Source organism: Pezoporus wallicus, unplaced genomic scaffold, assembly GCF_028554395.1.
Source record: "Pezoporus wallicus isolate ANWC-B61680 ecotype Strahan unplaced genomic scaffold, APGP_CSIRO_Pwel_v1 contig_5231, whole genome shotgun sequence".
In the NCBI taxonomy this organism is placed as follows: Eukaryota; Metazoa; Chordata; class Aves; order Psittaciformes; family Psittacidae; genus Pezoporus; species Pezoporus wallicus.
The window spans coordinates 614,751-641,477 of NW_026635973.1; the positions used below are offsets into that span (position 1 = coordinate 614,751).

The 26,727-nt window shown below is 39.5% G+C and overlaps 2 long non-coding RNA genes across 2 annotated transcripts in view; both read right to left on the bottom strand.

The window, feature by feature from the left end:
• Positions 1-6,568: 6,568 nt before the first annotated feature.
• LOC130593546 (uncharacterized) overlaps positions 6,569-26,727 on the bottom strand; it is a 175,331-nt gene continuing 155,172 nt past the window's right edge. Inside the window, exons 5-6 of the long non-coding RNA XR_008970823.1 lie at positions 7,441-7,534; positions 6,569-7,151 (exon numbers count right to left, since the gene is read on the bottom strand). This is a non-coding gene — a long non-coding RNA (uncharacterized LOC130593546). The remainder of the gene's footprint in view (positions 7,152-7,440; positions 7,535-26,727) is intronic.
• On the bottom strand, positions 16,916-20,989 carry LOC130593545 (uncharacterized). The gene is made up of 4 exons (XR_008970822.1): positions 20,269-20,989; positions 18,639-19,065; positions 18,420-18,480; positions 16,916-17,252 (listed from the first exon to the last, which is right to left on the bottom strand). It is a non-coding gene; the product is annotated as an uncharacterized LOC130593545 (long non-coding RNA).

Here is a 26,727-nt window from a genome sequence, read left to right on the forward strand (position 1 = left end):
CTGAGTGGTGCAATACAAAATCAAACCACACCAACCAACCAAACAAAAGAATCCCAATTGTATCCAAACAAACCTATGAAGCTCTCTTCAAGGATTTAAAAATCTTTAAATGGTAGAGACACCTGCATCCATTCAAAGAGCCCCAGTTGAGTTAAAGACATAGATTCTGTGTTGCGGAAACTCAAGTCAAGTAGTGAATGATGAAAGAAAAGCTCTTCATTTAATTTCTTGGCTTCTGCAGTCTTATCAGAGTGTTCTGCCCAGCAGAACTAAGCCCTGTGAAAAATGTATATCCCCAAGTTCAAATGTGCAGTGTAAAACAATATCTAAAATAAGTTAATTCCATTGCTTGTTTCTTGAATAATTTTCAGTGCGAGAGATGTTTTTATAATCATGTGTCTATGATCAGAGACTTTTGGATAGACACCAAATCAAAACATCAGCAAAGAAAATGGGGTGATGTGGAAAACTGACTTATTCATTCATAGTCAATAAAGTAAGCATGCAGTAGCTGGATTGTAAATAGCACTGTGGAGGAGATTTATAAGTCTTAACATGGGGAGACAGGTTTATCCCAGTTAAAAGCACATTTTAACTGGAAGAACTCTTCACCATGTTTATAAAATGAGGCCTTGGGTGCAAGATGAAACCTTAGGCCTGTGTGAATTTGAAATGGGCAAAATATGTCATCTGCAACCATGTTTTTCATCTCCAAAGTAGAAATCTAAAATCCATCTGAAAATGTTAAGAACTAAAGATAAAAATTCTAAGAAAATAAAACTAGCCCTCAGCAGGAGTATGTACTGTGCTTAAAACTTCCCTTTGCTCCAGATTGCTGTGTTTATAAATCAAACTTATATGTCCAGTGGGGAAAAGGGAAGTAAAACTGTTTCCAAATGAAGAAAGAACAAGTGATTCATTTATGTTAAAATCATAATTGAAAATACAGAATGTAGGAATGCGCTGGGTTTACTCTTGTTTTTATTTGTAACATTTGCTTTGTTGCAGAAAATATGATCGAGACTGAAAAAGGATACATTTACCACTGTAAATCTTCCAACTATTTGAGAAATAATATACATTGCAGGCTTTCTGCACCCTCTAAAGTAGAGCCTCATCTTTATCAGGGATAAATGCACTTCCTTCGATTTCCTGATAGAAGAGACTATTCCAGAATTTCATTTATTAAACAAAAAATATCTTTATTGACTGTAGTGTATAAACATCTCTGAAGATACCCTAGTGAAATCTAATGAGGTATTTCCCTTTGCAGCATGACAGGGTTCAAATATGTGCATATGTGTAGTAAAGGAAAATAAAATTGACTCTGACAAACACATAACCCATTGAGCTTCTATCTTTGCAACAAATGTGCTCTAAATTCCAATGTGCTTTGACAATCACCATTTATTTCAATGCATCCTCCCCAGACACTTATTCTTATGGGCCAAATCCCTGTCTCATGGAAGTCAGAGGGAGTTTTGCCATCGATATCAGTGTTGGAAAGATTTGATCCTATCTGTGTTTAAAAGCTATCAGATGGATGCAAAATTAAAGGAAATGAATGTATTTACCTCTTGAAGTTCCAAGGACATGGAAAAAGCTTACAAAACCAGTACTTTTAGTTGGAAGCTCTTAACATGTTGACAGAATACCAACTGCCCTTCACAATTTAGCTAGATGCCTCTTCGAGGCCATCATGAGCCATTTAGGAGTGTCAACAGTTGTCTGCCTTCTGGTACACTGAGTCAGATTCATCTTCCTAAACAAAACACAAAGTAATTGTGAGGAAACTGTGATCTTACTTCAGGCAATTCCACAAATTAAACAGCAAAGAAAATCAAAAATGCTCGCTGTGCATTGGTCACATAATCCTGGAGAAGAGTTGCTTTCAAACCAGTGCAGCTGGATACCTGTGAAGACATGAAAAATAGAGAAAAATCAGTTCTTGACTTTTCATACAGAAAAAGGGCTTGAACAGCACTTGAAATGCAGTATTTTACTTTTGATGCCTGTTTCATGGTTCTCATCAAACCTGAAGTGACGGTCTATGTGTCTACTATCACTGAGGCATTAAGACATGTAAAAGGAAAACCATGACAATAAAGGACAAAAGTCTCCCTGTCTCAGAAATTGTGCTAGTGCTTCCAAGCAACATCTTCAGTTGAGGCCTTTGCTATTTTTCTTTCCATTCCAGCTGTTCCTTAAAATGTGGAATCACACTTAAAGCAAGGTGACACCAAGAAGGTTTGTATTGCTCCTCCAGCTGTTGGTTTTATTCTCCACATTTTAACATGGGCAAAGAGAAGACCTTGTGTGGCATAGCTCCAATATGCTTTGTAAATATACTCGTTAGGAGCTGTAAAGCTGGGTAAGGGCTTCTGCTGTAATTTCTGCCGCAGTATTTTCTCACCCAGAAGAATACCGTGCCCCAACACTTATCTCTGACTAGCTGTGTAATTACTACACGCCTGACAACACTTCCCATTTCCTAGAACTGCTTGAATTAACAGTAATTTTCTTTTCATAAAACCAGGAATACAACCAGTAAAACTTTCATTAGGTTGCTACTGCCTACCAGGGGAACATGAGCCTATTGAATGGGAGATCAGGACTACATCAGTTCCTCGCTGGTGCATACAAATTGCTAAAAACTTTTGTGGGTCAATCTGGTTAATCAGACTGCAATTTAATGTGCAGTTCACAAAGAGATGTTAATGTCTGTGCTGTGGATCAGGATGCTCTCGGGAGGTGTGACATTAGAGATGCTTTTTCAGAGAGATAAATAATCAAAAATCCTTCATTTTTTCACATACTTAAGGCTCAGATGAGGAACTGGGTGACAAAGAGATTGCGTGACTTAACCAGGGTCATACAGGAAGAGTGTGTCAGAGCTGGAAGCTGAATGAAAAATTTCCAGCTCCCAGCCAGCTCCTTCATTATTTGATCATCTTCTGCCACAATAAAAAAATTACAGCCATTCCTTACATAATTGCTGGGAATCCTGAAAGATCATTCCAAGTGTACACAGCTAGATTACAAAAATGCAGCTTTTAAAAAGATGTGCACCTTAATCTGTCTTTTCTCGTCCTTGGATTCAAGTGGCTTAGTTGTAAAGGTATTAACACATATCAAAACTCTGCATACAAAAGCATACAAAAACTCTGGAATACTGCCTTTACTATGTTCATATTATCCTCTGTAGAAGGACAGTAATTCCTGTCCTTATAAAATTGTGGTATGCTTTTTATTTATGTCTAGCAACCCTATCAAAATCAATGATTATTTCTCATCTTCTAGCTTAGTAAATAAACCACTCAAAAAGTGAGAGCTTGTGGCACTTCTCTCAGCTTCATAGGTGAAGCAGTTACTGCAGACTCCAACCTTAGCCAGCCCTTATGTTATATGTTACTTTGCATTTCTCCCTTGATGTTGCCACTATTATTTTCATTTTACTTTAACATCATTAGTTATGGTTCTCAAAGATGAATCCATTCCTAATGTACTCGGTGTGGCTACCCTTAACATTTGCCAGTGGTTTCAATCGATTTGAGTAGATACCATACAAACAGAATGGATCTAGTTTGACCTGTGAAACCCAGACTACAGAACTTCATGTACTCGATGAGTAATACTGAAGTTTTAAGTTATCTAAATCTCTTTGGTTTGGTTTGTTTTGGTAACCAAGAAAGCCCTGCAGGGGTACTTTCTAGTCAACTGTCTTACCCTATTGCATTGTTTCTTGCTTTGCCTTTTAGTTTCACAGTTGTCTTTGCAATGAAACAGCAATTAATAAACAATGCACAAAAGCAGAAGAATATCAGTTGAAAAAGGGTCACTAGCAGTAGGACTGTGATATATGATACTCCTGAAAAAAAAGTCAAAGCAATTTGGGGAAAAAATGGTATGATGAATTACAGGAAATAGTAAATTACAGAAAAGTGTATTCTTTGCTACTTTTTCACAAATCCCTTGAAACTATTGTCATGAGATGATGATTAGAAATTTCAGTAACACGGTGGTAGAATCAGTCTGACTCGAGAGACTGTATTTTTGGTTTTGTCTGCAGAACTTCCATCATTGTATGCATGAAAGTGCAAGAAAGTGTATATATATGAATTAACATCAATCCATGCAAACAATGAGTAACCTTATACATTGTCATTTATCTTCAGATAAATTATTTGCAAATTACAAGCCAGATCTGTGGAGCTGCGCCCATTTAGAGATCAAATCTGGCCTCCCATTTTCATTATAAACCACAGTCATAGATAGCTGAATAAAATTGTGTAAATAATTTGCTCTCTTATCATTTCCCTTCAATCTGCAAATATTTCCTTGAGCACAGTTTTATTATATAAGTGCTCTTAGGATCTTGGCCATCCAAGTACAGTTACCAACCAAGATTTATACAGTGTTGTCAATCTAATCTCTCCTAATTTGCTATGCTTTTACCTACTGTTGTGCCCTTTTGTAAATTAGCAGAGGTTTACAGTTCAGTATTTCCTTACTTGATCTACTATGCAGAAATGAACTTAAGTAGGTAGTCCTTAACATGCACTGCTACTAATGTCTTACGTGCAAGACTGCTTTATCTATTTACATGGCATAAACCCCATCTGCTTCCTTCACAGAGGAGCTCCTATAATAAAGGTGTCCTTGCGTGTGGATTCCTTATTTTCCCTCTGTTAATTTCTGTCCACCAGGATTTTATACAGTGCCCACTTAGACTGACACTAGGACACCTATTGACTATACAGGCTTTCTGTCATGCTCCAGGAAAAGAAGGAAGGCATATTGATTTTTTTGGCTTGCTGTTAAGGCACATTTTGCAATGCTGTGGTTTTGGCTGACACTGTGGACTTGGCAGGGGCTTAAACCTGCAAAATTACAATCTAAAAGTTGCCACTTCCCCAGCTCACTGCTGTTCATTGCCCACACCAGAAGTGCTGCTGTGGTTCTCTGACACAGCAGCCGTCAGCCTCCTGAGGCACATTTTTAGCTCCACTGGACCTACCCTTACAGCCTCCAACCCAGTTACACCACATTTAATATGATGGGAGCAAGTGTGTGGTCTGTCACAAACAAAAAGTAATTTTAATGCATTCTCCTTTTGTAAGGGAAGAGATCTCTGGTATTTCTTACAGAATGTTTCCAACTAGCTCCTAGCTTCTCCCAAAACATTTCCCTTCACTGGCTATGCAATTTAATGACTGAGCACATGATAATGTGCCCATTAACATTTCCAAATCGAAGTGACAGTGCTGGGATCCTGGAAAAGGTTTATGGGAATTATACCCTGGATCCCCCATCCCCAGTGAGACATGACCACATAGCTTTCATTTCTACTGCAATCTCACCTCAACTCCATGTGTGCCAGTCATAGGCAATAGTCTCAAGTCCAGCACTTCACTCAAGGCTATGCTTCACTTATAAAGTTATATGAGTTCTCTGATTGCAGCCCCTGCCATGACTAAGGACTCCTATATCAGCTGGGCTTTTAATGCACTGGTGCGCTGGGTCCTAATTTCAAAGCCAGGCAACCAAAGAAATTAGAAATATGGTTTCCAGAAATGCTTCATATTGCTTAAAAATAAAGCTGCTTGCATGCACGTCTAAATAAGGATTAAGGTGGGTTGCTATAGGCACCAAACTTTGGAAATGTTGGCCTAAATGACTTGGATAAGGAGAATTGTTTTTTATGTGAGATGTTAAATAAACCCCTTGAGTTTCAATAAATAAACACAGCTATTTAGGAAGTGGTGACAATGTGCAATCTGCAAAAACGGGAAGCCTAGGAGGTGCTGTGGTAATAATGCAGTTACTTGAAGCACATTTAAGATACAAATATCTCTGTGGTTTTTTATTTGCTTCCACTCTTTGAGTCATTCTGAGAAACTTCACAAAGCTGTGCACATTCCAGTTATGGCTGAAGCGTGATGCACTCCTCACTGTGTACTAAAAACTTTACCCAAGAGAGCTACAGTGTGGGCTGAGAACAGATCTTCTCCAGGCACTGGAAAATGCAGATTTGAAGCTCAATGTAATGGAGAACTCTGTTTCATGTGTATAAAAGAAGAAGAAGAAGAAGAAAGGCAAATATTCTTGGCACGAATAGACAATTAAAAAAAATAGGGAAGTAGCTATGCTCAAGACTGAAGCATTTCTGTCATAACATGTGCTGCTGCAGTCACCAGAATGGGGTGGTGGTGTGGCTTTGTCCCAGCTGAAGAGGGGCTGTTCTGATAGTAATTGAATATTTATTACAAAATTACAAACATAGCCAAATCCCTCAGAGGGTTTACCTGAACTAAAGTCAGTTGGTGAAAAAACAGTTCAAAACAATTTCGCATCCCTTATTTTAAAATCAAGGAATGGATCCAAGTAAATTGGTTTCCCACAGCTAGAGTACGGTAGCACTAGAGAAGAGCTCATTTTGTCCTAGAAGATTCAAAATCAAGAGAAACCCAGACCCAAATACCTTCAAAAAAAGCAAAACAGCAAAACAACAACCACAATTTAATTTACATTGTTTAAAGAGAGATGATTTATTGTTTTTTTTTTTTTTATGCTCTGGATGCGTTGTGGAGCAATTATCTAGTAATCAGGATTCCTAGGTTATGGATCCAGATCTGCAGCTGTTATCTGCAGAGAATCAGCTGCCAAATCCTCCATAATACCGCAGCTTACCCATGCACTGAAAAAAGTAAATACCTATAAATTTACCCAAGAATCTCAAATTAAACATTCAGCACATGTAGAAATGCTCACGATCACTATTAAAAGACAGCGTTTTCTTTGTGGTTTACTGACGTCCACAGGACTATTCAAATTTAGCCAGGGTTTGCATTAGAGATCTGTCCATGCCTGCTCCTGTTCCTGTCAGTTATTCAGGCTTTTTCCAGCTTTCCCAAGAGAAGTTGCTAAACATTTCCAACCAAGTCTGACTCTTCCCTCAGTTTTCTTGGAGCCATCCATCTTCCAGCGAGCTCCATGCTGATAGGTCCCTGAGGTCGTGCACAACCCCAGAAAGAGTCCAAGGCTGCCGTGCAGATAGAGGAATCTGCCTGGGGAAGGCAGGGTGGTGTTATCGCAGGATGGGGGCCTCACAGGTCATTTAAAAGACCAACTTGGGGGGATGAGTTTTTAGTCTGAAAGGAAACGCGCCCTCTTGTAAATGCAGATTAATATCTATGTTTGCAGAAGGAGCTCAATTCCCCAGAATCTCATTGGTAGCAGTGCTACGCATGACACAGTATTTCAGTGAAAACCCATGAAACTTCTTCAGATGACAAAACCCCAAGCCTAATTTGAAATGCTTGCTGGGCCAGGCCCAAAAGCTGAAATAAAGACCTGACCCCTACCACACACACGTGTGACCCATCCCTCTAACTGCTCGTAGAGGAAAAGGTTGGAGGTACTGAGCACGTCAACACTTACCTAGGCTTGGAGAGCAGGGTGCTTTCCCATAATCAGAGGGAAGTGTTGGAATGTATTGTTGCTATGTTTTTTAAGACCGTTTGAAACCGTGGCCCTAAGGAAATGAGGAAATACAGAGGATGAGGTTACATTGTTATTATTATTTCGCCTTTTTGAACACAGGATTATATGGCTAGATTCACATTATATTAGCTTTCTAAACCTTTAAAAACACAGGGTTTGCAGTGCAGGTTTGATGCTTTATTCATTAAGTGAATGTATTTCTGTTTAAAAAATCCTGCCTACCTCACAAGCATTGCTTTTCTGCTCTCTGTGTCTCACATACTCCTTGAAAAACTCTTGTCTAAAAACGTGTGTGCAAACTTTCTGTTTCTTAAATAAAAGATTTACTTTTTGGGCAATAAATCAGTGTTTCCTCCTTTTCTTAATTTTAGACTCGATGCTGACAGCCACTCTCTGACCAAGTTCCCCAACACCCTCACACAATGAGCAGCCGCTGCCTTAAAAACAGGTGGGATCAGTCCCTTCAGACATAGAAGAAGTTGTCCTGTTTTCCAGAGAAGTATTTTCCACACATGAATGTGTTTCCAGGTGCTTCAGGTAAAAGGTAAGAGAGGCAATGTTCATGTTTCCCCTGAGATGTGGAGCCTGATCCTGCACATACCACAACTTGGGTAACTGTCAAGTTGGTTGGTGTCAGTGGAATTGTTCCTGATCTGTCCCAGTATCAGGAAGATCAGAGCTCATTAGTTCACCGATCCCTAAATCCCAACACAAGCAAGGTTACGATATTGCATCCACAAGAAACAATCTGTTTGACATGATAACACTGCATTATCTCAGACCTTTCGGTGTTTCTTTTCCATGCAGATGTTAAATGTTCCTATACTGAATTCTGAAATAGTATCTTCATATATGTATATATATATACATTTAACATTTTGGTGTGATGTACATTATATAGTACATAACAAGAAAGAGATGAAGAATTACCTCACTAATACTAATTAGCCAGTTTTGCAGGGTTTCTCTTCAACTCAACACCAGACTTGGTTGACCTCTTTACATCATTTCATCAAATACTATTGATGTACCTTCAGGTAGCTGCAGAGGTAAATGGAAATGACAAGTGACAAATGAAATCAAATCTTTCCTCTGATGGCAAGCCTAGGAGTTGTTAGAAATGATTCCACTGCCTTCAGATGTACAGGCTTGTGTGGCCAGGGGCCTTGCCCCTTTGGATATCTCTTCCTTTCTCACTGTTGTGTTATCCTCCTGACAGTTGTATTTGCCCTTATTTGATTCTTTTTCTCCCTTTCCCCAGTTGCATCACTAGCAAATTGAAGTTTCCTGATAGCTCATCATCCACCCCAGCAGAAACACAATTTTCCTTCAAAAATCACCCTTTTCTTCTCCCATTTTCATGGATGGGTACAAACTAATTAACTTCTAACTGCCGTCACAGCATTTCCTCAACAGCCCTTGGGCAGCTGCTTTTTGAAAATGCTGTGAATAGGAAAAAAAATCATTAGGATGTTTTCTTCTAGATTGCAAATAATTGCACAGTACTGCACGTCCTGTTCAAAATGCCACGACAAGATACACTCTGCTGAAACACGAACTTTATGCGCAAATCCGTGCTTCTGCCTAGCAGAATTTCCTCTGTAATACATGGGAAATTTCGCAACATCCAGAGGAATCACTTCTCCACTCCGCTGCCCCTTGAATATCTACTAACTAAAGTCCTTAGCTCATCATTTTGAACGGGACAAAAAGGATGGTTGAGCAGCACTGGTGTGAAATGCTCTGCCAGGCACCCTTTACTCTGTGTCACAATGGCCTCTAGTGGATTAGCAGCAACTGACAGAAAGCCCCATCTTCCCCCTGGGGCTTGGCATGGCTGCAGGGCCTGATGCACCCCCATGGGGTACACACGATCTGCTCTCAGATGGTTATAGCGTTAGCCTCTTGCTATATCAATATAGGATAACTGGTTTCATTAAAAAAAAACCCAAAAGGATGAATTCATTTCTAGCAAACAAGCTTATTTGGCTTTGACCTCATACTGGTTTTAACTTCATCTAATGCAACCTTGTTGGTATTGCTTCTTTTTTTGTTAAGAACAATGAGTACAAATTGAAGAGACAATGAAAAATTGAAAGGAGAAAGCATTTTGAGTACACAAAATAGCTTGCACAATGCAGCCTTTTAAAGGTCTAATGTTATGTTTGTGTAATTTATTCTTCCTCCTTCCTAAAATATGTTGCCTTATTGCTGAAGATTTTGTGCTGCTATTTATCTGTGTTACTGCTAATGGCACAGCAGTGAAAGCGTTGCCAGACACAGACATCTTGAACTTTTACCTGTTAATCTCTTTCTCAAGAGTCAGCACAGACTGCTTGTTTAATGGTGGATCATCCATCAGAGGCATACGTGAGCTAAAATGCACGGACGGATACTTCACTCATGGTGCAGTCAGCACCATCCCCACCTCCAGAGAGCTGCCATGAGAGCAAATGAGACTGGACATAAATAAATGAGGTCTTGTCTAATGTAAGTCTGGGAAAAGGATGGCAGCTTTTCAGAAACAAGTCAAGTGAGCAAACCCTTCTTCAGGATCCAACCTGATCAGCTACTGCAGGTAGGAAGGATTTTCTCCCCTCAAAGTGCAGTATGAAATTCCAGTGTATCCCATACATTTAGGTAGAAACTGGACAGAGAAACCCTTGTTTTGCTAAAAATGAATGCTTTACCATTAGCTTCAGTGAAGTCTGGATTTTCCTGCTCTTTGAAAGCATGGATCAGTCTTCTTACAAAATTGCGGTGTGACAGGAAGAGAAATAAGCTTAGGCAGCAACTCCTTTCTTTGGCCAGAAAGTCTCCCAGCTTGCTCTTAAAGGCTTAATGTACAAGTAAAGGTGAGACATGGTCCTCTGAAGAACTGTGTATGGTCCCTACTAAACCACTTATCACAAAGATCAATTCCATGGATCTCCATGGGGAAATCTACCATGAAACTGGAAGAGAGGAAGTAACTACCTCCTTGGGGAACACCTGGAGCTTGGTGGTGTTTATACCTTTCAGGCACACTCAGATGGAGTTCATTCTTGCACAAGGCCTTGTGCATTGTTCGGATTCAGGGAACCGTGTACAGGAAAAGGCAAGCCCTTTAGAAAGAACAGCGTTCATCTCGGCATCAGGAGCACCGAAGAGCAAGCAGTACACCAACAACTACTCCTGTTCCACAGTGGTGGTGATGAGCATGGGGCAGGCAAGATTCCACTGCCTCTCTTCCTTGTCAGTTTCACTGGCTTGTAAAAGGTGATTTTCATTCCCTTGCAACATGCTTGGAAGCTGTAGGAACTAGTATAATCGCTTGTAGATCAAGCAAAGCACTTGATATAGAAACCTCTTACAACAGGTTCAATGATAGTGAACATTTTCATAGATGTAGGTACTTGGAGAACTTGCAATAGCACATATGTTCTTTAGTTCCAAACATCCTGGGAATTGCCAGGAGCACATTATGGCCCTGCTGTGAGTCAGTGTGAGACCAATGTTTGGACTCTGCACAGAAGGCTGCTGTGCAATGCAACTCCTTTAGACACTTCAGATACCTTGCAAATGACAGTTTAACTGCTATTAATTAGTCATCACACTCCCATGTTTGTCTGATTTGCAACTGCAACAAGTTCTGTGCCCTGCTTTACCAAGGAAATAAAACCCCAAAGCCTAATTTTTCTATCAGAGGGCCTCCACAGCAAAAAGATAGAAGAGGAGAAATATAAAACACACAATACAAAGGCAGGCTTGTGTCTTTGCTGAATATTTTCATTGTTTTCCCTGAGGGGCCAGTGGGTTTTTACACACAGCACTAGCACATTTCATTTTGACAACGAGTCAGACTTTCCAAGTCACTACACCTTTCACAACACACTGCAAACTGTCAGTGTGGTAACTTCCTTAAGTTTAATGAAGTTACCTTATGAAATCTCTTGACAGAGCTGTCCAAAAACAAAAACAACCAACCAAAAAAAGGCGTAAGGCTACTCAGAAAATAAGAGGAGTACCCAATGAAACGCGATACAAGCAATCTGGAAAACCTCTGAGGGGAGAAGGAAGAGTTGTGTGGTGACAAATGGTACAAACTCCTGGCTAAGATTAGATTTCTGTGGGCCGGATTTAGATAACGGGCCCAATTTTCCAATGGACTGAATGCCTGCTGGCTCCCAGTATTGGCCCTGCAAGCCACAGGCAGATCATTAAGCTTGCAAAATCCAGGCACTAAGTTTGAGTGTAAATAAAACTCTGGGGCCAATAGCTTCTAAAAGACTCAAAGAACTATTGCCACTTGAAGGCTAAGCTTTTGGAACGTCTTTTTGCAGAGCCAACCTAGAGAACTGTTCCTAAGAACCCATTTTTTACAATCTAAGTCAGTTTTCTTTTTCTTCTTTATGGTGGCCATATGATGAGCTTAGCGATGTAGCTTATCCTTCACTGTACAGCTGAGGGAATTCCAGGATAACAGTCACCAAAATTAAGGCATGTCTGTCAGTGACTAAGAGCAGAGACACCCACTTAGACCAGATTAAAAAAACATCTATAATTTAAGGATTAGCAGGCTAGCAGAGTTGGAAGAATTTCAAGCTCTTTACTGGGCTCAGGAGGAAATCTCTTTTAATATTCTATTTCATTCAGAAGTAGTCACAGATTAGTGGTTTAAGAGGAACAGGTCAATAGTGATGCATGAGACCTCAGGGGAAGGTGAGTACTGTTTGTCCTGAGTGCTGTGGAAAGGAACAGGTATCACATCTTCATCTGTGTTGTCTGAAACCAAAAAGAGTATGTAACAGGAAAGGGTTTTTCTTGTAAGCTTTGTTTTAGCTGGATCGCTGTTAATGTGCAGATGTCTACACTGAGACAATCTCCTGCCTGCTATTCAGAGTCTTCTGGATGATTTCTCTATTATGCTCCATTGCAGTTCTCTTCTGTAGCTTTAGTGTAGAGTATTCCTACACAAAAGATCATCTAGAGAAATCCTAATTTTGATCACTGCAGGGCCGATCCTGTTCCAGATCTCCTGTTGCTTTCAACAGTAGGTCCAAGGCCCTGGTCATTGAGAGTTAGTTGAAAATTTTTGGTAAAAAGGAACTTTAAGACAAACAAACTCAGTCCTAGGAACAGTACTTGAGGTTCCTACTAAGTGAAATACGGGTTTACTTTTCTGGAGGTTTTTGGTTTGTTTTCAGTAATTCGAACAGCAGGATTTAATAGGCTGTGTTTTCTGTTCTTTGATTGTGAATGATTTTACTGAAATAAAATAAAGTCTGTTTTGTTGGGTTTGTTTTTTTTGTTGTTTGTTTTTTTTCTCCCAGAGAAAAAGAAATTAAATTTCCTGAACAGCTCTATAAATGATTGCAGATCCTGATCTGGGCTAGAGAAAAGCCCTTTGGACTAGTCAGACACAGGCTGAGAACTGAGCCTTCTGCCTGATAAAGTCTACTCAGATCCTGGCAGATGGTTTGTGTACTTGGAAATCAAGCTGGTCACACTCCCACACTCCCAAGACTTCATGCACCAACAAGTGAAACCAAGAATACAGTTTCCCTTAAAAATTACTGTCCTTACTCTTAACTTCTCTTACTGTAACAGCCACAAGGAGGAGAAAGAAGAGGTTAACAGATTAGCACGTATCAAAGATGGCTGTTAAGAAAACATCACTGGAGCTGCTGAAGCTAGCAGGAAACCAATTGAATGGGCTGAAGATTACAGAGTTAAAGTCAGGATCAGCAAAGTTGAACTTCCCTGTGCTTAGGAGGCAGAGAATTTATTAAATCTGGGGGAAAGGACACAGAAGAAATTCTTTAAGTTTCTGAGTAAGGTTCAAGCATCACTTTTCAACTCGTTTTTTTAATTGCTTGAATCTGTGCATTTAATTCATATAAAAGAAAAGCTTCAGGTGAAAACTAAGGTGAGACAGCTTTCATATCGGCATATAGCTGATGGCAGGTCTGGTCTTCACCAGCTACCAACTCAGGATTTTTAAGTCCATTTCCAATTTCTAGGCGCACATCTTCCTTTCGATCCTTTTCCACAGCTTGCTGACAACAGCAGCATGAGGACCAAAAACTCCTAGGGGTTAGGGTGAATTCTCTTGGCAAGTAGTCAGTAAGCTGGCTTTGGTGACACCGTTTCTGTGAGCTGCTCTGATATTCTGTGCGCAAAAGGAGTCATATTTTTGCTATTGAAGCAGCAATGAAAAGGTTGCCTGTGTACCAGCTGGTTATATTTGAACAATTAAACTCTGTATTTATCTCCTTTACTAAACTCAATCAGACTGAATATGACGTTAAATAAACCCTGATGAAATATTGTCTCATTTGCTAAGAGCTTGTTTTAAGTATAGAAACGGCTTTGTCAAGTGCTCTTTAAACACAGGGCAAAACTCCCATGATGGCAATATTTAAACTAACTTTACATTCCCATTTTTTTAATCAATATCCTTTATTTATTGTGTTTACTCACATGGGAATGACCTCATTTTATAACTTTGATTTTCCATAGAAGATCACTGAATTTGAACCCAATGTCAATGTATGACAGAAAAGTGACATGATCAAGCTGTAACTCAACGTGACACATAATCTTGAGCATAACTGCTGCTGTGCTGACAGTACTGAAAAAGCAAAGGAAAGAGAAAATAGGTGCCCAGGGGACCACTTGTTAGGGTGTGCAAGCTTCCACATCACATGGTACTGAGTCCATAGATACTGCTGTGACTAGAACTGTGTTGAGAATTGTGCTAGGTAGATACTGGAGCAAAATCTGACATTTAAAATACATTTTCTACAGACTAGGTGACGACACCTTCATCTTCCCTAAGATCATTTGTCCTTCCTATTTTGCTTTACTAATCCTTCTATTTTTCTCTCTCATTATCTGCATGAATCCAGTCCATGCCGGTGAAGTCTGGCCAGATGGGTTAATTCAAGAGGACATGAAACTATGTATGACTGTGTTTATTTGTGTGCAAAAGTCTCTGTCCATAAATTAAAACCCTCTCAGAGAAGCATGTGCAGACACACGTGCACTCACACACACTTATGATTTTTCACACCCTGTATAAGAAAATCTCAAGCACTTTACAAATCTTGAAGAGTGCATTGCACTCCCATAAGATGAGTAATGACTGAGAACACATTTGCAGGACCTTAGTTTGGCCTGCATCACACATCACATTTCCATGTCTGCTGTGGGAATTGCCCAGTGGGATTCAAGAAGTTCATTAAGCCCAGTAGCACATCTCATTGCCAGAACATGATCCACTGGCCCTTTTGAAGTACAAAGAAGTGCAAAAAGCAGCAACATTCTATATTAGTTTTTAAAATTCTTCATTGTGTTTCTTTTGTATTTTCCTCCAAACTGAACAGTTTTACACTTCAGCCCTTCCTATTTGGAAGTCTTTCAGTAATCCCTGCTCTGAAGAATGTCTGTATATTCAGCATCAAGTTTATCTTTACTATGATGTGAAGGAAAGATCATATTAACAAAAAATGATTAAGAAGATATTTGTTTGGTATTCAAAGTCAGCATTTATAGGGCATGTTGCAGAATTCCATAAGAGCCATGAACTAAGGGTGTGCAACTTTAGCATTTGGATGTTGTACAAACCAACACTTTTTCAGAATCAATTCGCCAAATATCTGATTAATTACTTTTGAAAGACTGGACCTAAAAGACTGCCTACAGAGTGTCACAGGAAATCTGTAACAGAGCCTGCAAGAGATTCCCAGTCTCTTCTATTCCACTTCTTACTCTTTTGCCAAAGCATATGCAGCTCTGAAAGCCCAGAGACAAACTGTCATTGAATTCTCCCACATGGCAACACTTGATCATGGGCTGGCCTCTTCAGGACAAAATAACGATGGGACATGATGATCCAATATACCTGAGCCCAAAATGGAACCTGCATTGTTGTTTTCTGTGTTTTTTTTGTTTTTTTTTTCCTTTTTTTAAATTAATATTTCTTCTCTCCAGAAAAAGCCTAAATGGAAGCCTAACTTTGTCTAAATACTTCCAGGATAGTTCCATTCCATCAGAGTAGATGGAAAGTTTCTCAAGAAGAGCATGGAGCTAAAGTGACATATTTATGAGGTGAAAAAATCAATGGAGAGACTGTCACAGGGATCTCTGTTTATTAAGTAAGTGTTCTCACGCTTTCATGACACCTGACATTCAGGGCTGTCTCCAGGAAACAACATAAATCCAGAATCATGATGCACTCTTGTCTATTACAAGAAATCAGTTTACCAAGTCTTACATTCAAGATAAACCTTTTTTATTGTTCTTCTTGGATTCAAAATCCCACGGGACTTCAGCAGGTGTTTGTTCCATAAATGTCAGGGACCCCTTTATATTAAATCTGGAAGGAAAGATCATGATAGAACCAAAATAAAGACAAAGTCAAGACAAATCAAGCTAAAATAGACTTACTGGTGAAATGCCAATGTCCTAAGAAAGATTTTAGTGATGTAACCCAGATGTAGGTGCTAATAAGTACACATAAACCAAATTAGATTAGATTTAAGGTGTTTGGCAGCATGAGGGCTTTGAATAGCACAGATGTACTTCCACGTCGTGTTTTGATCTGCTAGACTAAATGATGACGTTTGTTATTGAAAGTAGCTTTAAGGAGCAGTTTTGTAGAACAGTAAAATTTAGATGTAGTTTCTATATGCAGCTTCTACAGCAATATCTTCTCATGCCTGCACGTGTGTGGCCACCACTGACTTTCAGTGAAAGTACCATCTGTATACTTGTGAGGTACCATTTGGTTTAAGCACATCATATTACCTTAGCTAGGGCCATGTGGTGCAAAGTTCTAGGCATCAGGAGAATTGAGGCCATTCAGTATTTTGCAAGAGAGAGTGCTAAAATTGGAAAGTTACTTTTTTCTGCCAAGTGGCAGGTAGTAAATCTGTGTTAGAGAAGAAGTCCTGCTCCCCTTGTGTTCAGAACACTCTGAAATCACCCACACAGTCCTTAGATATGCTACATAAAATACGCATTCATGTTTAGATGCTTCTTTATGCTTGAGTGCAAAGAAAGATAGATACAACCATTTACATGCACTGCAGTGCAGAAGTGTGAGCAAATTCAAACCCCAGAATGTACTCTAATGACCTCATCACTTGATATTACTTGCCCTATTTCTTCATCTTAAAATACTGCAGAACTTCTTTTTCATGTCACTTGCATTGGTGACACGACACGTTGTTGTAAATCAGTTATTTGCCACAACAGCCTCTTGTAATGGTAGGAGCATCAGTTTCCTCACACATTTGTAATTCTACTTTCTAGCTTGTCTCTGCTTGCAGACCCCAAAGAGTAAAATGGCCCTGTGTTCTTGCTACCTAGAAACCTGAAAGTCACTAATGAAGGGTAAAGTCAAGGAGTCAAATGAAGATCTTAATAAGAGAGACCTGTAGGGTAGAGTATATTTCTTTCTAGTGAAGAATACATCCCTGGGAAATAAAAAAGGATTTCAAAGGAGCTTAGTCACTCATAAAGAAAGCGTTCCTTTCTGATGAAAGGTGATCTTTCCAGCAGATGTGTTACAAGGGATGGTGAAGAGACTTCCTGTGTGTATTGCTTAACAGCATTTGGATGTATGTGAATAGGTACAAAACACATTTCAGATTATGATGGTTATATATATTTGGGTAAAACAGATTAATAAATCTCTTGCGTCCGAGTCTGATCTTCCATCAGGTTTACACCAATACTGGAAGAGCTACTGCTAGTTTTCACTGCTGTGGGAAATAACAGAAACACAGTCATATAGCAGTAGCCAGAGGTCTGGGAAAAAAACTCATGGAAATTCTCATACAGTATCTGAATTCATTCTATGGCCTGTATTTCAATTATATTAGCATTCACAGTTGTATTTGGAGTCTTCTTGTTTTACATTACTTTTAATGCCCTACAGTCTGAGACTGAGCTGCAGGGGCTCCAGCTCGGGCCACTGTAGTGGTGTCTGCCATGGGAGCAGGGAACCCAGGAGAACCTCATGGCAACCTATAGGGCTACCTACCCCACCTCTTAGGGTGTTCTCAAGTCTAACTTGCAACCTTGCACTTCAAGAATTTCTCTGAGACTGGACTGTCATTGCTCAGACCCATGAAGAAGGACTGAACCCATATGGTGGGTTCTTTATTATTATATCACTTCCCTTTTGGCTTGGCACATCAGTGTCATAAATTTTTGTCCATCGCTTTTAAAATGGAAAATGTCTGGTAGCTGTATCTGCATTCATACAAATATTCATTTCTAATGTAATCATATTTTCCTATAAATGCATATTGCAGTTTACCAAACTAAGTTTAGTCTCTTCTTCTTCTCTATTAACCAAGTTTCCCTACATGTAAGTTCAGTAGAAATAAGTTCCATGGTACATAGGAACATATTTTTTTTAATATGAGTGCAATTTCTTAAATTATGTTGCAACTCAGTAAGAAGAAAAGATTCTTTAAGGAGAAGATAAAAGCTACTGCATAAAAGATCAATCTGCACAAATGTTTATCATCTGGGATTATCATCTGCTTTTCCTTTTTTTTTTTTAACTTTCAGTGCAAACAGATGTCTCAGGAATCCCCCTTTTTCATAATTTTCAGCAACATGTTATAGATACACTATGTGCAGTGTGCGGAAGAAAAGCAAAATTGACTTTTGGCAGGTTTGGTCTATCAAGTTCATAAACTCTACTGTGTCTGTCTTGTCCAAGATTAGAGACAACCTGCTCCAAGTCCGTTTCCCATTTGCACTTAATTAGGGAGTTCATTTTAGAGGTCCATGAAAAATGGCACAGGATGTTTTCATAAGAACTCTCCTCACAATAAAATTATTTCACAGGCACTTCTCCAATTTTCTCTGGAACAAGGGCAAGAAAAGTGGGGACACAAAATAAAGTTATTGGATACCTTATCTGGAACTATCCAGCCTGTTGTCCACTATCCAAGGAACACATAGTACATTCTGGATCTAAGGAAAGAAGCCAAACATTGCATCTTTTCAGACAGTTTTTCTAACTGTAAAGCTTCATTTTCTTCTAATAACTGGGACAGAGATTTTGAAAATGTTCTGAAAGATAGGAAAGAGTCTGCACAAGTGGTTCCTCAGAATCACACTTACATACATACTTTTTAATTGCTGTGGACAACAAGATGTTCTTGTGGACGTAGTACTTGGATTCATGAGGAAACAGCAGTGAAGGGAGCACTGAACAACAGTAGGGCTGTTTCATGCTCTTTCAGGCTGGTGGCATCACCTGCAGGAGGAAGAACAGTTCAGAAGATGCGCATCAGTCACATCATGAAGTTCCTCAGAGGCACTTTCAGCATGAATTTGCTGTTATGAAGTATCTGAGAAAATGCCCAAGTTAGGCTCCATGCCTGAACTTCTCCAGAATTTTAAAGGTGCATGGATCCTGGATTTCGAGCTAATGTCAGCTCTATTTTATGTTTTCCTGAAGCTTGGCTGAATCTAAACTATTTTGTAGCATATGAAATATCTTCTCGGAAGAAGACATTCCCATCACTTCTTGGTCAGCCAGATTCCAATACACATCTAGTGAGCAGCAAAACCAACAGGGTGTGGGGACTTGAAGTACTTTGAGACGAGCTTGGGGCAAGGAATTAGGCTCATTCATGTTTTACTATAATAAACAATCAGCTGGTTACAGATTCTAGTATATGGAAGTATGATTTCTTGGGCCAGAATCTGGCCAAGTGGGTATGATCTTAATTTATCTGCTGTGGTTCCTGTAACCATGAAGAAACAAAGAATGAGCTGAGAAAAGCCTATAGCCTGTTGGTCAACAAAAACTCATGTGAGTTACTGTTTTCATACATATCATGCTTTGACTATGAATTATGTTTCTATTTGGCATTACAAGAGATATGTTTGACCTGTGCAGAACAATTAATACCTGCTCAGGCAATCTCCATGCTATCCAGATGACTGACTTTTGCTAAATCTGGTGCCTGGCCTCTCTGAAAACACACGCATAACCATACCTGATTTCTTGTTCAAAATCTCACCTACAGTGGGCAGGTCCTGGGAGCTATGGTTCAAATCAGTCCATCAGACAATGACAAAGATGACACCAAAACAGTTGGCTTTGGTTCTGTATTTTAGGTATCTTTTTTCATTGACTGGAGGAAAGGTGCCTTGTTTTCCACACAACAGAATTGCTTTCAAGTAGTGAATCAAAATACTTTTTAACATAATAGTATGGTATGTCAACACCAACAGCCAACTTAGAAAGAAATAGTTGGGTACCCATCTCAACACTCTTTAGGAATGACCTAAAGGTCAGGTTTGCTTTTTAATCTTCTTCTTCTGGAGTGTACAGTGAACATGTTATAAAGACATTTCCTTGACATCTTAGAAGATATTCTTTTTCTAAAGAGCTAGGTTTTGTACCATAAAGGGCATGAATCTCAATTCACCTAGAACCTCATTCTCTCTTTCTTTATGAAGACTCTAGCTTTCTTTATGAAGACTAGCTGAAGCTTCCAGTTTCCTGGAAGCACATGAAATGTAGGAATCAGTGTAACTTGGACCACTGTCTCAGGCTTCTGCCTGACAATAGTTTGCTCTAGGACAGAAACACTACACATACAGAAATTCAGCATCTTGCAAAGACAGACAAATCTCTCGGGAACAAAGGTGGCTTAATGAACTGTGGTCAGAGAAACTTAGTTGGTAGTTCCTTTGTTTTGTTTTGTTTCGTTATTGAATGAAACAGAACATAGTAACTTTACTTACAACAATGAATCAAGGCAGGCCATAACTGTGGTAGGTGCTTCCCTAAATCAGGTTTCATTTACACTTTTGGCTTACTGTCATCCTTCTGAAAAAAGGAAGAAAGATGTAAAGAGTGGTTCAAATCATCTTGCAACGCTATATCACATTTCAGATCATTTGCACTCCCCGTCATGTCAAGCAAACAGACATTTCAAATTGATCAATGCAGTAATTGAAACAGCAAGAAGAACTAGAGGTTATTTTGTAAGCAACAACATTCTTTATGAGACTGAACAGTGATGCCTTAAAATGGGATGTATCCAGGGAAAGCAAGCTTCCTGAAAATGTTGTGGCCATTACTTTAAAATAATATTATTTAGCCTTCATGCTCTATCCCTTGTGGGTTTTCAATTCCCTAGTAAACGTCCTTTCCAACACATCTTTGATCCTGGTCTCAAAAACCTGACATTTTCATTTTGCAAAGACTGGATATACAATGGACTAGTCAAGAATAAGGGCCAGATGCCCCAAATTGGTGCAAATTGGTGCTGCTCTATTGCCCTCCACACTGATTTACAGAAGACAAGATTCTGGCTGAAAGCCTTCCAAAGCCTTGGCTGCTTTGCTTTGCTATTTCATGTAAACACTTCAATTTTAGTCCTGCTTCCTAAGGAAATGGAGTTTATGCAATCCTGTTCCCTGTGTGTGTACACGGGAGTGTCTGTGCGTGTGAGTGTATGAGTGTATGAATATTTGTTTTCCCTTTCCCTTAAATAGTTTTGAATGTGACAGTTATCTCAATAAGACTGTAAAGCAGGAGGTTTAAGAGAGGAAACTCCTGCAGACACCATGCCAGTGTTCTTACTGAGAAAAAGGCTAATAAGCTGATTTCTTGCAGCCTTCAGAAAATTTGCACTGGCAGAGATTGCTTAGACCTGACTTGATTGGTTCTGGTCTTCTTGGATCCACTTGCTCAACTGTTTACTGCATCAAAACGTGAGCATCCAAAGCTTGGATTAACCCCGTTAAACTGGACCAGTGTTTATGAAGAGCTAGGTTAGCCTGGTTTTCTCTATTTGCTTCAGAGCATACAAATGCTAATTATCTCATTGGTTGAAATCCTTAATTCTCACGTGGTATTAATAAGCTTAACATCACTTAAGTTGTTTTCATCCAGCTGTTGAGCCAAACAAATTCAGGCACAGCATTTCCCATGGTTTTATATTCAATTCCACTCATTTTGTTCTGTTCTTGCCAAGGGTCTCAGACAGAGAGATCAGAGGGCAAAGGGAAAATTATAGATGCTAATTCACAAACAACCTCATAAAACTATCCTTCTTAGTCCCGTGAAGAAAGCAGCAAAATAAAATGATGACTGTTTCACTGCTGAATCTTTGTGATAAATGAGGTGATCCTTGGGGGGGAGGTGGGTATATAGAGGTAGCAGGCTTCATTGCTTAATGGAGTGATGTGTTTAGCAAGAGTGAAAGAGAACTGCAAGGAAAGTTATGTGAGAAAAAAGCCTTACCATTTGCCAAACCAAATAAATAAATAAATTATGTTTGTGGTTGGCAAAAACCCACACTGCACCAAACAAACAAAAATGAGCTGTTAGTTAAGCTTTGTTTGATAAATGTGGGACAAGGAAGTTATGACAAAAGACAAAAATGAAAGCCTAAGATACACTTAAATAAAATATGATCTGGAACTGAGCAGTAATCCGCTATTCAAATGATGTATTTATGAGATTAAAAAAGCTGTGGGGAGAAAAGTGATTTTTTTTTTCCCCCACTGAAACCAGAAAAGCAGGTGGTGTTCTTCAGCAATCTTCTTTATTTACTTAATTAGATAGTTTATGTGAAGAAAAGGAAACCCAGAGAGCACCCTGACCCACAGTAGTAGTGGGTGTGCAAGGTAGGCCCTTTCTGTATGAAACAGCAGGTAATGACAAATGAAAACAATGATACTTTCACATCCTGAAGTGGTTTGCTGGATTGGGAATCAGCATCTTACAGAAACACTCTCTGGATCACATGTATTTTTTTAACCTATGGACACCATTAAGTTAAGACTGAAGCACAAATTTGTCCACTCCTGGTGACTGCCTGACAAGAAAATAGGTGGACCGCGGCCAGCTAGCCAGGCTATGATCCCCTCTGTTGTACCTACCTCTCTATTGATTTAAGCAAAACATGACCAGATCTTTCTCTTGCATAGCAGGGCTTGCTGACTGCTCGTGGTGACCTCATCCATGTGTAGGTCTTTTGGCAGACAGTTACAACTTTTTAAAGAGCCAATAAGAGTAGTTTTATGAGGCTGTTTGTGAATTAGTATCATTCTTTTGCCCTTTGCCCTGTGGTCTCCTATTTAGCCTGGGCCCCTTGTCAAGTGTTGGACAAAAGGAGCTCAAGTCAGCATAAAACCCTGGGAAGTGCTGCCTGCCTTTGCTCCTTGCTACAGCTGTATGTCTTCTGCTGGTTGCTTGGTGCAGCTTTGTGGACAGAGCTATGCCTGTTAATACCAAAGATGTAGCAATTCAAAGTGTGATGCTAGTTTATGAGTACTAACCGTCCTGCATCGTTTGACAGGAACATGGACACAGAGGAAAAAGCACTCAGTCTGTTCTGTGTCAGGTGAAATTTAACTGAACTACTCTTTCTGCCCATACGTACTCAATACTTCTATAGAACTTTCATCATTCTCACTGTACAGACAGGGAAATTGAGACAGAGTGGGGTGAAATGACTTGTTCACGCTGATCTGTATGTGTGAAGCTCCTACTTCAGAAAGAAGTTTCAAAATAAAACTGAATGCAAGCAAACTGCAGAACAATTATCCTATACCTCTTTAAAAAATAAAGAAATGCAAGGGGGCAAAGACCCTTAATGTCAGGGTCTTTGCACCAAAATACTCAAGGATGTGAGTTTTTCACACCCCAGAACCTCAGCTCCCCTTAGGTGTAAGGGATGTAGTTACACTGTTGTACTTCACAGACATGTCATGAGTTCAAATATATTAAAATACTTTTTTTTACCCTATATTTGAGACCTAGAGGGAATAATTTCCCTTAGGAAAAAATTAAGAATATTTCTCCAGATTACCCATATTACTTGGAACAGCAAAACTGAACTATAACTTGTTTGATGAACAGGCTTTCTTGCAACATGTCCAATGCTCCCAGGAAGGGGAAGCAAACAGACTTTTTCCTGTTGTGGTGGTCCTTGCAAAGCAAAGGCCATAATAAAATGGATAGCTTGCATAACAAAATATGTTGCATAGCAAAATGGACTCAATTCTGCAGCAAAACTCTTTGATTCTCTGAAAGGTCTGTTTAGATGAGAAGAGATAGGATTTAAGTGAGTTAAAAATACACCAAAGAACACAATCAGTGCAACATTACTCATTTTGATATTAAACGAGATTTATTTGACAGTAAAACCATATGCTCAGTGGTGCTGTCCACAAAATGACAATTCCACTTTGCAACAACTGTTGAAGTTCAAAAATTGTTTTCATTTGGCTTTGGAATAAAAACAAAAAAGCCTTTCAGTTCTTTATGGAATGGAATTGAACTGAAATGGCTGATTTCAGATAAAAAAAATCAGACTTCCCTTTTGTGAGGCCTTTTTTACTTCTAATGGGTTCCCCAAAAGAAGTCAAGAGTAAATGGGGTCAAGTTGTGCCAGGGAAGGTTTAGACTGGATGCTAAGAAACATTTCTTCTTCAGATGGGTGGTCAAGCATTGGAACAGGCTGCCCAGGACATTTGCTGCGTCACCATCCCTGAAAGTATTTAAAAGACATGTAGATGTGGCAAAGGGACATGGTTTAGTGGTGTACTTGGCAGCGCTCCATTAATGGTTAGACTTGATGATGTTTAAATTCCTTTTTTAAACAATTCTATATTCTAAAAGGCAGGGCTTTGGGAAAAGGCAGGAAGACGGCCATGGATAATCTGTAACTTTTCAGAGGCCTATTCAATATGCTTAATGAATATTGAAATTGACGCTTAATGAAGTGTCAGCCTACCAAAAACATTTCCATCAGCACTACTATACAGTTCCTAATACTATTAAGACTTTTTGTATTGATTGGGCATGTCTGTAGTGTACAAGCTGTGTCAAAGATGAGACTGGAGCCTTTTTCTGATGAGAAAAGGGAAGCTGAAGATTTTGGCAACGGGAGAGCTTTGGAAGCACCTGAAGTGAACATGGCAAAAGCTGTGTGCTATTGCTAAAACATCCACCACCGTATGCCTCAGAATGTCATTGCTCACAAACATCAGGATAGTTTCTAAATTCAGTGGATTAGAGGGATGCAGTCTTTTACTCTCTCTGCTAGAAGTTTTCTTTCACATTGATTGTTGGCTAAGAAATATGGCACAAAAATATGTAAATACCAAACCCTAGGGTTTTTTCCATTAAAAATGGTGGAAAAATACTTTCTTTCTCAGAGATACTTGAAAACCTGGATTTTCATCCAAAATACCTCCAAAGGTGAAAGCTTCTGAGGGGAGGGAGGGGAAAAGAGGAAACTTTCAATTAGGAAATGCTGCTGTGGCATCTTGTGGGGATTAGTTGCCTCAGGTATCCATTTGTGTGAATGGTTCACAGTGACTGTCCCCCCTGAGATGCATACTGGAGATGGTATTTAGCTGGGGATTCTAAATCCTGAAGAAGAATGGGGCAGTCAAATTACTATTCCTGTGAGGTACTACAACAGCATTTCTGAATTGAATATAACTGTTGCTGGTTTTAACCAAAATGTTTTGGTTCTGAGGGTTTTCAACTCTTCAATGAAAGGTAAAAAAATCTGACAAAAAGCACACATTGTGACAAAAAAACTGTTACCATACATAACTTCCATTGAAATAGATGTTTGACAGGAATCAGCTTTTTTAACCATCTCTAGCAAAATAGCTATAAACACATCCTAACAGCGCCATAAATTATCAGAAGTAAGGGAGTTAACTAATTCTTGTAGAAGTTACATGTCACCAATGGGACTACAGCTCTTTGGGCTCTCAGAGTTGTCCTTTGCCTGCAGGATCATGCTCTCCTTTCTGCTGCACATAGTCAGACACAGAGAGCCCTGCTTTCCAGTGTACACACTTGCACATGCACTGTATATAACAGCTATATAACCAGAACAGTTTTACATTCTTGGCTCTAACGGTCTCAAAATCAGGCACATACAGTTTATACGAGGTGGCACCAGTGGAAGAGCTCTATTTGCTTTGAACTGAAAGGTAACAGGAGCAGAAGTAGTTGTCAAGAAAGACCCTTCTAGTGATCCTGTGTGTATGTGTGTTGCTACTGTTTTGAGCTTCTCAATAAAGCACATAGACAGAGGAAGATGACTGTATAGCCATCACAATGTGCTCCTTCCTGACACAGAATTCCAGGCATCATTCCTGGGGTGATGCCTGGTTCAAGGGTATTAGACAGAATACACTGCCACCAGTACCTGGGGCAGTCCAGCCCTTGCAGGCACAGAGAAGGTATGAAAACTCAGTTTGGCTGGCGGAGAATGTGTGTGCATGTGTCCTCGTACTGCCTAATAAATATGTTCATCCAATTAAGTGGAACAATGATTCATTAACAAAACAGGTACTAAAAAATACTCATTTAGAACAATCACTGTTACTTCCTCAGCTTTTCACTTCATCACTGCTTGTGAGAGTAAAACCAACAAACTAAATGAAGCCCTTATGGGCACCAGGGACCAATTAATGCCACGTGACTTCCTCCCAGGCTTCCATGAAAATAACTGTATTATAATGGTCTGTGATATTAATATCGACTTTGGGAAAGTTAGGCAGCAGCTCCGTAGGGAAGGATGTAGCATGAGCAAGCACTCTGGAATGTGCAGTATTTGACAGAAGAAAAGTGGCATCTCTCTCTATAGGTTGCATCTCTTCTTGCTATTGAAACACAAAAGTCAGCTGGGAAAATACAAATGCCTGGGGGAACCTGAGAAGTTTCTTTTATAAATAGATACCTTTCCAGTATCTGTTGGAATAAATCTCAGAGCCTCTCTGCTTTCGATATAACAAGTGTCATTCTACAGATTAAGCCTAAGGATTAAATTCTGAGGTGACTTTGGGATCCGGAATTTACACAGCCTCAGAGTTCACTTTTTGGGTTTTAATACCTCACAGCTTAAATAATTTTGAGGATTTTATTTGAATCTCATGGCTGTGTGGAACCCCACCAGATTTTTGCTGTGGAGTATGGAGCTTCCGTAAAGGAGCATCACCTCAGCACATATAACTGCTGCCTAAAGTCCCTACAGCTGACAAAGCTATATGGGGGTTGCTTTACAAGAACTTATTTTTCCTCTTAGGCTGGCCTGGCTGGTTTGCAACACAGTTCTGCTATTTCAAACTGTATCTGCACTGAGACATGCAAGAGGTGGAATTTATTGCTCTCCTTACACTGACGGTGTATAGATAATGGTTAAAAGCCCTAGGCAGGGCCTG